The following is a 12,479-nucleotide window of genomic DNA, read 5'->3' as shown; positions in this document are numbered from 1 at the left end:
GTTCTGCCAACCTTACAACTGGCTTCCATCCTCAAGGTTGCCTCATATTCCAAAATGGCCGCCAGAGTTCCAGCCATTGTATCTCTATCCTGGGAAGAAACCAGGAGTGTGTCAGGGAGAGAAAAAGGACTGCTATCTGCCCCTTTTAAGGAATTTTCTTGGCTGTTCTACCAAACAACTTTTGTTTACATCTCCTTGGCCAGAAATTAGTTGCACTGCTCCAGCTAACTGCAAGCGAGATTGAGAAATGCAGTCTTTAATTAATAACATGGCACTTCTGAATAAAACTGGGGCTCCGTTTCTGAGGAAGAAAGTGAGAAAAGATATCGGGTAGACAGCCAGGAGACTCTACTGCAAGGACCACAATATACATCTCCACATACTTACACGAGCTGTCCAGGGGGAGAGGAATGAGCGTATTCATGGGAAGACAGAATTAGGAGTCAGGTTTCAGCTTAATCCAAGGAAGAACATCTCCATTTTCAGATTTCGTCACACCATGGAATGGACCACCTCTTGCAATCAAGAGAATTCCCTGGGTGGGAATATTCAAGGAGAACCTGAATGTGAGGGAATGCTGTGACAAGGATTTGGGATATCAAGAATAGGGCTGGGCTTGAGGAATGCTAAGATTCTCTTTCTAATTGTGAAATGGACAATATGTCCCTTGTTAAAAGAATGTCGAGCATCCTTATCTGGGGAAGAGGTACTTCAGGAGAGTCAGAGTGCCCTCCCAAAGTGTCTGGAAATCCCTAAGTAGGCAGGTACATACTCTGTGGGTCTGACTGACAGGGGCAGCCATGTGAATCATAAATTTTAAAGATATAAAATTTATCAAAGAAGAATTAGGAAGTTCCAATAAGGGGAAACAAGAAGAAAAAAACACACCTATAATCCCTTTAATAAATAAATACAATTTACATCTGCTACCAGTTCTACAAGCCTAGATAAGTTATTCGACTTCTCTGAACTTCAGTTTCCTTATCTGTAAAATGGTCATGATAGTAACTACTTTGAAGGGTCATTGTGGCAATTTAATTGTTTAAGTGCATTTAAGGGACATAATACATAGGTATTTAATACATAACACATCATCAAAAATGCTATTTCCTTTCTTCTTTCCCATTATCTTTCTAAACCACTGCAAACATTGAGTATTTTATTCTAATCTTTATTTTGTTATTTAAGCTTAATACTATTGCAAATATATTTTTGTATTCTGTATTTTATTTAGTGCATGTCACAATTATTTTGTTATAAACATAATTTATAACATATTCTTCATAAACATAAGTTTCATGGCTATGTAATGCTCTAGCTAGTGGATATATCATAACTAATTTGCTGTTGGTAATGAATACATTTCACCTATACTTATATTGAGAGAAGAACACCTTGTGAGTAAGAGCTTTTTTCATTTGGGATAATTTCTTTATGATGTATTTTCAGAAGAGAAATCATTGTACCAAAGAATAAAAATAATTTAAAGCCTTTGATCCATATTGCCAAATTCCTTTCCAATATTTCATTTTTATATATGAACCAGTTTCACAATTAAGATTTTGTCTGTTACTTCTAAAAAATTGTGGACTGCTTGAGGACAGAATTTGTATATATCTCCACCTCCTATTACAGTGCCTGACTGCAGGGTATTTTTAATATTTATGAAATGAATAAAAATGATCATGTCTATTCACATTCCCATCAGCATGAGAATGCTTGTTTGTTTCATTACATTCTTATTAAAACTGAATACATGGAATATACTGAAACTAGGGAGAGAGGAAGTGGTGGATCCAGAGGATAAATTTCTAAATATATGTCATGACCTTTCTAGAAACTCTTGGGCTATTTCTAAACTTCAAAGAGCTGGCAGAACCCAAGTTTCTGACTTCTTGTTCAGTATCTGTCCTTCCCAATTTGTATGCACATTGGCAAAAGCACATACTTAGAAACAGTCTCTGACTATTAACAAAAGCAACGAGCTTTCTGTAAAATGTTTGTATCTGTCTGTATTGCTGTGTAACAAACCATCTCAAAACTTAGTAACTTCAAAAAGCAACAAGGCTTCCCTGGTGGCAGAGTGGTTAAGTATCTGCCTGCCAATGCAGAGGATACAGGTTCAATCCCTGGTCCAGGAAGATCCCACATGCCACAGAGCAACTAAGCCCGTGCACCACAACTACTGAGCCTGTGCTCTAGAGCCTGTGAGTCACAGCTATTAAGCCTATGTGCCATAGCTGCTGAAGCCCGCATGCCTAGAGTCCGTGCTCCATAACAGGAGAAGCCACCCCAATGAGAAGCCCATGCACACAACGAAGAGTAGCCGCTGCTCTCCACAACTAGAGAAAGCCTGTGTGCAGCAATGAAAATCCAATGCAGCCAATAAATATAAATATAAATAAATAAATAAATTTTAAAAAGCGACCGTTTATTAAGCTCATGATGTTTTAACTCAATAATGGTTAGCCTGGGCTGAGTTGGGCAGCTCACCTGGTCTAGACATGCTTATTCACATATCTGCAGATAGTTACTGGGTCAGCTCCTGGCTTGGATGGACGCTGGCTGGTGAAGGATGGCTCCTCTCACCATCCAGCAGGATGGCCCAAGCTTGCTTATGTGGCATCTGGAAGGGTCCCAAGAAATGGAGAGTGGAAGCCTACATGGCTTCTCGAGCCCTCAGCTTGGATCTGGCACACCATCACTTCCACAGCTTTCTATTGGTCAAACCATGTCACAAGCCCAGGCCAGATTCAAGGGGTGAGGAAGCAGACTCCACCTCCTAGACAAAGGAGCTGCAAAGACACCCTGGACAGGAAGTGGGTGCAGGAAATAGAGGAATGAGGAATTTAGGCATTTTGCAATTGACTATTTCCCCAAGTGGTAGAATAAACCAGTCTACCAGGTAGATTACTTAATCTTGTCTGATTGGAACTAGGAGATTACTGACCTCCAATAATTTATATAGTGTCCCAGCGATTTAAAATATTTAAACCAGTGTTGCCTTAGCTAATTTTTGCATAATCAGCACTTTAGGCATGATGAGCAAGGACTATCAATTTTTAGGTGGAAGCTGAGTCTCAAGGAAGCTTAGCTGACAGGGAAGCTGGTACAGCCAATCATCCCCTGAATCTCTCCAGCTCTGTGTCCTCAGTGCAGGGGAAGTTGCTCATCTCTTGGCTCTCAGTGAATAGAAGCCACAATTCCATTCATTTCTAAACCGTGCTGCATTGTACACGTGTTAAGGATTGGGTGGGGATAAAATTAGAACAGACGCTGTCGCCAGTTCATTTTCACCTACCCTGCTTCAGTCAGACTCCGCAGCAACGTTCACAGCCTGGACTGGTGCCGAGAGCTCACAGTTATCCTCCGACGGGCTCAGCCTTGCTCACAGTAACTTGGAATCGATGAGATGTGCTTACAGGAAGCAGAGGGAGACAAATCCATCACCCCACCCTGCAAACTCCACTTGCTTGAAATTCCCCTAATGGAAAACCAAGCCATTCCCTTCACCGTGAAAAATCGGTTTTAAAGTGCGAGCCACTAGAACATTAATTACTATCATAACATTATATATTATGTAATTATGTATCTGTACGTAATACATATATTCCTTTACTCAGAGACCAAGCCATTCCTTTCACAGTAAGAAATCTGCTTTAAGATATAAACCACAAGGACTTTAATTATTGTTAATTTATTAAATTATCATTATACTAATTACACAATATATTATAGAATTATGTATTTCTGTATATAATATATATTCCTGTATGTAATATGTATATATTACAGCTAACCCTTGAATAACATGGAGGTTAGGAGGGCCAACTCCCATGCAGCTGAAGATCCACGTACAACTTTTGACTCCCCCAAAACTTAACTGCTAATAGCCTGCTGTTGACCAGAAGCCTTACCAATAACATAAACTGTCCATTTGCACATATTTTGTATGTTTTATGTATTATATACCGTATTCTTACAATAGAGTGAGCTAGAGAAAAGAAAATGGTATCAAGAAAATCACAAGGAAGAGAAAATACATTTACAGTATCTTTATTGACACTGAAAGTTTGTCATCTGTTTACAAGATGATGTAAATATTAATCATCAATATTACCTTATTATCTTATTATCTTATATGATACCAAACACTGTAGATGTTACATGTATTACTAATACTAGACATCAAAAATGAAAAGATAATGTGAAAAAGAAATTCACATTTATTTACAAGCATAACAATTCATGCATGGATAACAAAGAAGCAGTAATGTGATTACCTTATGGTAGCCTCGGGTAATCGATACCATTGCTTCATGGTAGCCTAGCCTATACACTAATGAATGCATCGTTATAAAATTCTTATGGCGTACAGTATTAGGGCCATATTCATAGTACAGTATTGGAAACTGTTGCTTTTTTAAAAAAACCATTTACTTGTGATATTAGGATGATAACACAGTTTCTCCAACTGAGAGAGAGAGGCACACTGTATAGTAATGTAATTCTTTGAAAGCAAAATTATAAAACAATGGAATAATTATAAGTAATGTGTTACTAACACATTATTAATTTTATATTAACTATCACTCACTTTATGCCTATGTAAGGATAGGCTAGCATCGATATATATTTTATGTATCCATGACACACCCTTTCCTTAATTTTTTTGATATTTCTAGGTCATGCAGTTTGCGAGTTTTTTCAAATTGTCTCAAATCTCAAAATTTTTCCCAAAAAAAGTCTCAAATCTCAAAAAAAAAATCCTCATATAAGTGGACCCTTACAGTTTAAACACATGTTGTCCAAGGGTCGACTGTATATAATTGTTACAGAACATTAAGCACCATATTATGTAATTATAAAACATAAAATTCTATGATATAATAATTTTATAATAATGAATTTTTTAATGGACAAAATATATGAAGCTTCGGACATCAGGCAACAAAGAACAGTGATACCTGAGAGATGGGAAACAAATGAGGTGAGCCCCCCACCGATTGCCCCAGGACATTGACTTGGCCATGGCAAGGGTTCTGTGCTTGATTGGTGATGTCTGATTTGGGCTCAGGGAGGGCCAGTAACAGCCCTCAACTATGTATTTCCCATTCCTGTGTGATTGTTAAAATCTTTGACCTTTCCTACCTTCTTTCCTTCTTCTCTCTGACTTTCAGAATACCTCACTTCATCTTAATACTACTTTATCTTGGACAATGCACAAAACATTTTACATGCACTGTATCATTTGCTCTTCATTACCTAGTACATCAGCTACACATTTTCAACTTCAGGTAACAGAAACACCATGCAACATGACAAACAAAAAAGGGACTTATTTTCCCAGATGCCAAAACATCTGGAAGTAAGGCAGTTTCACAAATGGATAATTCAGTTCCTCAATATCCTCAAGGGCCTAGGACCTTCCCATCTTTCTCCTCTGTCACCCTCTGCTTGTCAACCTTGGACCTCATGGTCCAAGCTGGCTGCCACATGTCCATACACTGCATGTGAATACACAATGGTCCCCAAGAGGAACACCATTCCCGAGGCCTTTTCTAGATCCCAGTGGTTGCAAAATAGCAGAGCAGCCCTTCAAATCTACATCTGACTCCAGAGCTAGTGCTGTTTTCACTACTTCAAGCGGACTTTTGGATGATCCTGCCTTGGTGAGGGTTAATGACTTTGGTGATCTGTTGACTTCCTTTCAGCAGGGAATTTAACATAGTAATTACTGGGTTTAACTTCTCCCATAGAAGAAGTTTAAATTTAGCTTCTACCTGCAATTCTCCTCTATGACTTTGGAGCAGATCTACTCAACATTACGTGGAAAACACTAATCATGTCACCTAGTTTGGGGATAAACTAATTATCTGTTATTGCTGCTGCAGATGCTAGAACACACCTAATTATCAGACTTGAGGAATACGTACTTTGTTTAGACTGTGACAGGGAGCCCAGCATGGTGGCGCAGGTCTTCAAATTGGTTGTCCCTGGCAAAGGAGAAATAGTCGTCCTTGTTCAAGCTGGCAATTTATTCTGATGACAAAGCAGTATTCTTGTGCCCTGCTATAATGTAAAACCAAGCAAAAAACAAAAACAGAAAATGGATTGAATAACTAAATGCCTATCAGAACCCAAGTGTTACAGCCAACACTTGGAAGATGATGTAAATGATAGAGCTTATTGGTCAGGAACACGGACTCTGGCACCTCCCTGGCTGGGTGTGAATCCTGGTTCTGGTCCTTATTAGGTGTAAGATCTTGGCCAACTTGATCAACTTCTCTATGCTTCACCTCTCTATGTCTCATCTGTGAAATGGGACCAACAATAATAACATTATCTATCTGACAGAGCACGTAAAGCACTTAGAACTATCCATGTCACATAGTAAGTGCCAGATATTATTATTTCATTATGTTAATTATCTCATTGATTTGAATGTTTCTAACATCTCCGTAGGATGACTAGGATTGGCCTACGAGTAGCCATGCCCTAGCCATGCTGTTACAAGGGTGATAGGAGATGATTGGGAAGCACCCAATTAATGGTTGCAAAAACCAGTCCCCCAGGAGGAAACAGAGGCCAAATGAGTAAGTGACTTGGTAGGTCACCCAAGCAAGCTGGCCCTCCTGCCTCACAGCCACCCATCCCTGGACACGGTTTCTTCCCCTCATCACCTCTGTTTTGAGCCCATCACCCCTCTGCTCACATCCACCTAACGGTTCCCATTACACAGAGGATCAAATGCAGGCTCTGGGCGATTTACAAAGGACTTTGCCATGGTCACCTCTCTCACCTTGTCTCCTGCTGTCCCTCCCCTCGCTCACTCTGGTCCAGGGTCTGTGGCCTTCTTTCTCTTCTTTCTACATGGTCAAGTTCATTCCCATATTAGGACCTTTGCCCTGGCGGTTCCCTCTTCCCACAGTCTTTTCAAGACTGACTCCCTCTTATTGTTCAGAACTTGGGTTAAACATCACCTCTTTAAAGACACCTTTCCTAGCCACACACTCTTAAGTAACCATTAGTCACTAGTTAACAGATAGCTTTGTTTTAATTAAGTATAATGTAAATGTATTTCATACCACTGAACTGTATATTTTTAAATGGTTAAGATGATGACTATTATGTTCTGTGTATTTTACCACAATTAAAAAAATGTTAATAAGACTATGACTTTCATCTTCGTTGCACAGGCACCGCCCCCCCCCCCTTTTCTTTTTTCTGGATGCGCAGCAGGTGGGATCTTAGTTCCCAGACCTGCACCCCCTGCATTGGAAGTGCACAGTCTTAACCATCGGACCACCAGGGAAGTCCCACAACCTCTCTCTCTTTCCCTTTCACTTGCTGGCTCTGATGAAGCCAGCTGCCATGTTGTGAGCTGCCCTATGGAGAGGTTCAGCATGGTAAGAAACTGAGAGCCTCCGTCCAACAGCCTGGGAGGAATTCATTCTTGCCAACATGAGTGAGCTTGGAAGCAAGTCCACCCTTATTTGAGAGACACCTTAATTCAGCCTATGATAGACCCTGAGGCTGAGGACCCAGTTACTCCATATTCAGATTCCTAACCACAGAAATTGAGTTCATGAATATTGGTTGTTTTATGCCACTGAGTTGTATGAATGAAGAATGTTATCCGCCATATCAGCAAACAATGGATGCTGTGGCCATCAAGCCATCAGTCACTACCTGCAGCCCCTACAGTGAGCCTGAGGGGACTCAGGATGAGAAAGAACAAGATACTGGCCCTAGAGAGCTAAGGTGTATATCAAAGGAATGATTTCAATGAGCCCAGACTCTTGCATCTTCTTAGACTTAGAAGAGTGCTAAATTCATTAACTTGAGATGTCTGTTTTTTCTTTAACAGTATTCTTTTGATGTGCTGACTACCTGGTTTTTGTTGCAAACTCCTAAGTATCCTGGCTCCTCTCTTACCTCTTTGGAACAGCCCCTCAGAGTTATCTAAGAGGCTGTCTCCCAGGCTTAAGTCCTCAGTCTGTCCTCTGAAAAAAACATACTTCTCATCTTTTAAGTTGTGCATTTTTTTTTTCAGTCAACATCAGGAAGTGAGAAGATGGAAGAAATTCCTGAGTTCCTTAGGAGATGAAAATAGGCTGCTTTACCCTCAAGTTGTCACTTATTCAGCAACAATTTTTTTGAGAAAAGTATGGCAGAAGGGAGAAGTTATTATCTCTTTCTGTCCAATCAGCGTGAGAAAAATCTAATCTTGAGTACTGGGCTTTGCTATTCACTACCTGATGGGCAAGTTACATACTCTGTCTAAGCTTGGATGTCTTCATTTGTAAAATGAGGGTTAAAAATAGTTTCAATTGCACAAGGCTGTGTAAGGAATAAAAGAGGTAATCATGAATAGTGCTTAGACAGCTCAGGCTCCTCATCTGGAAATGGGGATTAAAAACTGTACAAGCCCTTAGGGATGAGGTTAGGGCATGTATCCTTGGTCTAGCACCTGCCACAGAGAAGGGGCTTGTGGTGAGTTAAATGGTGACCCCGCAAAGTATAGGTCCACCCAGAATGTATGAATTATTCGGACAAAGGGGTTTCACAGATGTAATTCAGGATTTCAAGATAAGATCATCTAGGATTAAGGAGGGCCTTAAATCCAATGACAGGTGTTCTTTTTTTTTCTTGGTAAAATTACTAATTTATTTTATTTTTTAGCCCATCATTTTATTTTTTTACATGCATATAGTTATCTTTTGTTTTCCTTTTCATTTTTTGTGGGGCTTTGGGTTTTTTTATTTTTATTGGAGTATACTTGATTTACAATGTTGTGTTAGTTTCAGATATATAGCAAAGTGACTCAGTTATACATATACATAGATCCACTCTTTTTTAGATTCTTTTCTCATATAGGCCATTACAGGGTATTGAGTAGAGTTCCCTGTGCTACACAGTAGGTCCTTTTTATCAACAGTTATCTATTTTATACATAGTAGTGTGTATATGTCAATTCCAATCTCCCAATTTATCCCTTCTCGCCCCTTATTCCCCGGTAACCGTAAGTTTGTTTTCTACACCTGTAACTCTATTTCTGTTTTGTAGATAAGTTCATTTGTACCCTTTTTATAGATTCCACATATAAGAGATATCACATATTTGTCTTTCTAGGTGTCCTTTTAAGAGAAGAGAAGGGGAGAAAGGGAGAAGGTGCACAGAGGAGAAGGTCACGTGAAGACACAAGCAAAGATTAAAGGTACAAAGCCCCAAGCCAAGGAACGCCTGGAGCCATCAGCAGCTGGAAGATACAAAGAGGGATTCTCCCCTAGAAGCTTTAGGGGGAAGATGGCCCTGCCAACACCTTGATTTCAGACTTCCAGCCTCCAAACTGTGAGAGAATACATTTCTGTTGTTTTACGCCATCAAGTTTGGGGTAATTTGTTACAGCATCCTTAGAAAAGAAATAAAGGGCTTAATAAATGTGCACTATTGCTAGAATTCCTTGCCTTTCTTTGCCCCACAAGAGTTGGACAACCTTCTCTTGTCTAAGGAGGGCAAACTTCTGTGTCTAAGGAGGGCAAACTTCTGTGTGGTGCCCAGGCTGGGACACAAAGACAAAGGTCCATCTGGAATGACCTAGGTCCCTGCTCCTGCCCTGCCTCCGACCCCTGCTGCCAGGCGGGGCTCCAGTCTCTGTTGCCTTTGTGCCAGGGTCTCTGAGGCTGGCAGCACACCCCAAACCAAGAGATTCCAAGCCATGGCATGAAGCGAATAATTGTCAGCGAGCTCCCAGATTGTTTTGTCACATACACTTTGCAATATGACAAGTAGGCGTCCAAAATATGCTCCAGGAGGGGGGAGCAAGAAATTTTCCAAAAGCCTACTTGGCAGCCTGAGTGACTCTGCTGAATCAAGTGCCAGTCTAGTCCTTGGCTTCACTCCTCCTGCCATGTGATGCTGTGTCACTCAGGATGGGGAGTGCCAACTGAGCGCCACCAGAAAAGAAAAGCCTGCTCTTGATGGGGTTGGAAGCATCAGCTTGACTCTATTGGCTGCTTTGGGATTTTTCTAGATGACATCATAATAATAGCTCTACTCCTATAATCATAAAAATTACAACAATCAATAGCTATTAGGTACATCCCTGTGTGAGGCACGGCACTAAGACATCTATGTGCTCTTCCTTCTTTAATCTTCAGGATAATTGTATGAGGTGGGAATTATATAGTATCTCTCTGTTGCAGAGACGCAAATTGAGGAAGAAGGACTTTAAACAATTTGCCCAGGATCCCATTTCTAGGAAGTGGTAGAGGTAAGGTTCCAACTCTCATCAACCTGTCTTTTAAAGCTGGAGATGTAGGCACTGTGCAACCCCTTTGTTCAGCCACTCTCCATCATATTTTACAGTTTGTAAGAACAAGGACCAGAACACCCTCATTGCCATAGAGCGTGATTGCTTGTGTGTGGGGCACCCTCCCTCAGACCAGCTATTCCAGATAGGAGGCGAGCAGGTAAGATTGTTAAAATGTGGGAAACGTAGGTAGCTTGAACAGAATTATTAAAGTAGTGCAGACTGAGTTTTCTCCCTCTCCCACCTCTTTTCCTAGAGCCTGGCATGTACAGATGCTAAAGTAACAGAAAGCCTTTGTCATGTAACTCAGGGCTAGGAAGGAGACTGTGATTCTTTTAGCACAATATGGTACAAAAGAAATGTTAGCAGTAGGTTAATATGTGTAGCTGAAAAGGTTTAACTGAGGCAAGACTATTCCAAAGGGGTCTTCCCTTTCCCTTTCTAGTCTTAAGGTCTTACCATAGATTGTCCGCCCAGCATTCATTCCTCCTTTCTTCCTTCCTAACCGAACTCAGGTTTTGTTCTCTCTCTCCCACATCAGACTAAGGGGGTAGCTGGCCTGGCTCCCAGCTCCAGGGATGGGCTTGACTGACCTAAGGGTAATCCTGCTCTCTCTGCCACTGATTAGTTTAGGAATGGTCATTCCCCCAATTCCGGCCAAGGAAACACAAAGAGAAGTCTTTCCAGGGTGAGTGGTGGCCTGGTGGCTTCCGGGAAAAATGTCTTTGCTTCTAGGAAAGAGCCAAGGAAAGAAATGGACCGCTTTTCCCTCTAGATCTTGTCAAGTCTGGACATGATGCTCAGAACCAATGCCACCATCTTGTCACCAGCGTGAGAAAGAGGACAACCGGTCATGGCAGAACCAAGAGCTAGAGAGGAAGGACTTGCAAATGCCATTGTTGAATGGGTGATTCAACCAGCTTTGGATCCACCCTGGCCCCTGCAATTCCTGATGTGTGAGATAATAAATTTCCTATTGTTTAAGCCAGCTTGAGTCAGGGTTTTGTTTCTGCCACCAAAAGCATCCTGACTAATACAGGATTCAAAGCAGCCTCCCCTCCCGCTCCTCCCCCATCCAGCCGCTGAACTGAATGCCTCAGAGGATTAACAACCACCCATTCCAGAGGCTGCACAGACGAGGAGGGACGTGGGACGGGGGTCATGGAACACAAGAGGGGTCTCGGACAAAGACTCCATATCCAGGCGCAAGTTGAAGAAGCTAGAGCACCATTGCTGAATCTCCCCCATCCTCTTTACTCTGAATGTATTGGACCATAATGTTTGCTTGACTGCATGTTCTCCATAGTTCCACATGGTGCATCCCTGGCCAATGGTGAACCATCCTTTTGCAGGTCGTATCACCCCTTCTTCCATGAAATACAGTACATGGCTGGAATTCTAGATTGTTGACCCCAGCAGAGTCTTAAAAGGCCAACTAATCCCACACCTCTCATTTTGTGAATGGGAATCCAAGGGCGAGGAAGGGGAAGTGATTTCCCAGAGACAGTGCAGGGGAAGTTTGTGGCAGAGCAAAGAGTGACATATAGGTCTCCTATCTCCCCAGTCAGTGCTTTCCCCACGGTACCACCATTCCCCCCAGGTGTTTTCCGAGAAGTTGTCAATAGATTTTAACAGCCAGAACAGTCTTCACTGGTCAAATAAACTTAGAAAGTATGGCATTAAATAAACCATGTTACAGAATTGTCTATACAAGGGGAACTCCTCATAGCTTTTTGTTTTGTTTTGTATGTTGATTTGTTTGCCAGTAATGGTTTGTGACTCTTTAAAGCTGAAGTGTAATATACACTCCTTCTCAAATCTGTTGGACCATGCAAACTTTCCCAGAGCATCTTATAGGAATTATGTTCTGCAAATTACATTTTAGCAAATGCATAACAGGGACCTGCCTCCATAAGGAGAAGATGAAGTAAAAATACAGAGAAGCAGAGACAGGTAGGGGTGAAAGAGTGGACAGACGAATAAGCAAATGGATGGATGGATGGATGGATGGATGGATGGAGAAAGGCAATATAACTTGAGCCTCTGATCTAAAGACTTGTTACCTGAACCAACACATTTTTCTTCCTTTTAGGTTAGCTTGAATTATACATTAGTCAGGCTATCGTTGTTATCCTTGTAATAATGATGCATAACAAACAAACCC

At 41.2% G+C, this 12,479-nt stretch overlaps 1 long non-coding RNA gene across 8 annotated transcripts in view; it reads right to left on the bottom strand.

Annotated features, from left to right (window-relative positions):
• The window catches only part of LOC130853963 (uncharacterized), a 62,423-nt gene that overhangs the window by 10,804 nt on the left and 39,140 nt on the right, over nucleotides 1-12,479 (bottom strand). For 7 of the 8 annotated variants that reach the window (XR_009053926.1, XR_009053923.1, XR_009053924.1 and 4 more), the window contains 3 exons: nucleotides 5,937-6,072; nucleotides 3,302-3,417; nucleotides 388-535 (listed from right to left, as the gene is read on the bottom strand). This is a non-coding gene — a long non-coding RNA (uncharacterized LOC130853963). Of the gene's footprint in view, nucleotides 1-387; nucleotides 536-2,493; nucleotides 2,627-3,301; nucleotides 3,418-5,936; nucleotides 6,073-12,479 lie in introns of all 8 variants that reach the window. The other variant, XR_009053927.1, reaches the window with a different exon arrangement.

This window comes from Hippopotamus amphibius, chromosome 5 (genome assembly GCF_030028045.1).
Source record: "Hippopotamus amphibius kiboko isolate mHipAmp2 chromosome 5, mHipAmp2.hap2, whole genome shotgun sequence".
NCBI lineage: Eukaryota > Metazoa > Chordata > Mammalia > Artiodactyla > Hippopotamidae > Hippopotamus > Hippopotamus amphibius.
Note: the sequence above shows the minus strand (reverse complement) of the source record. Positions and strands in the feature narration are given on the sequence as shown.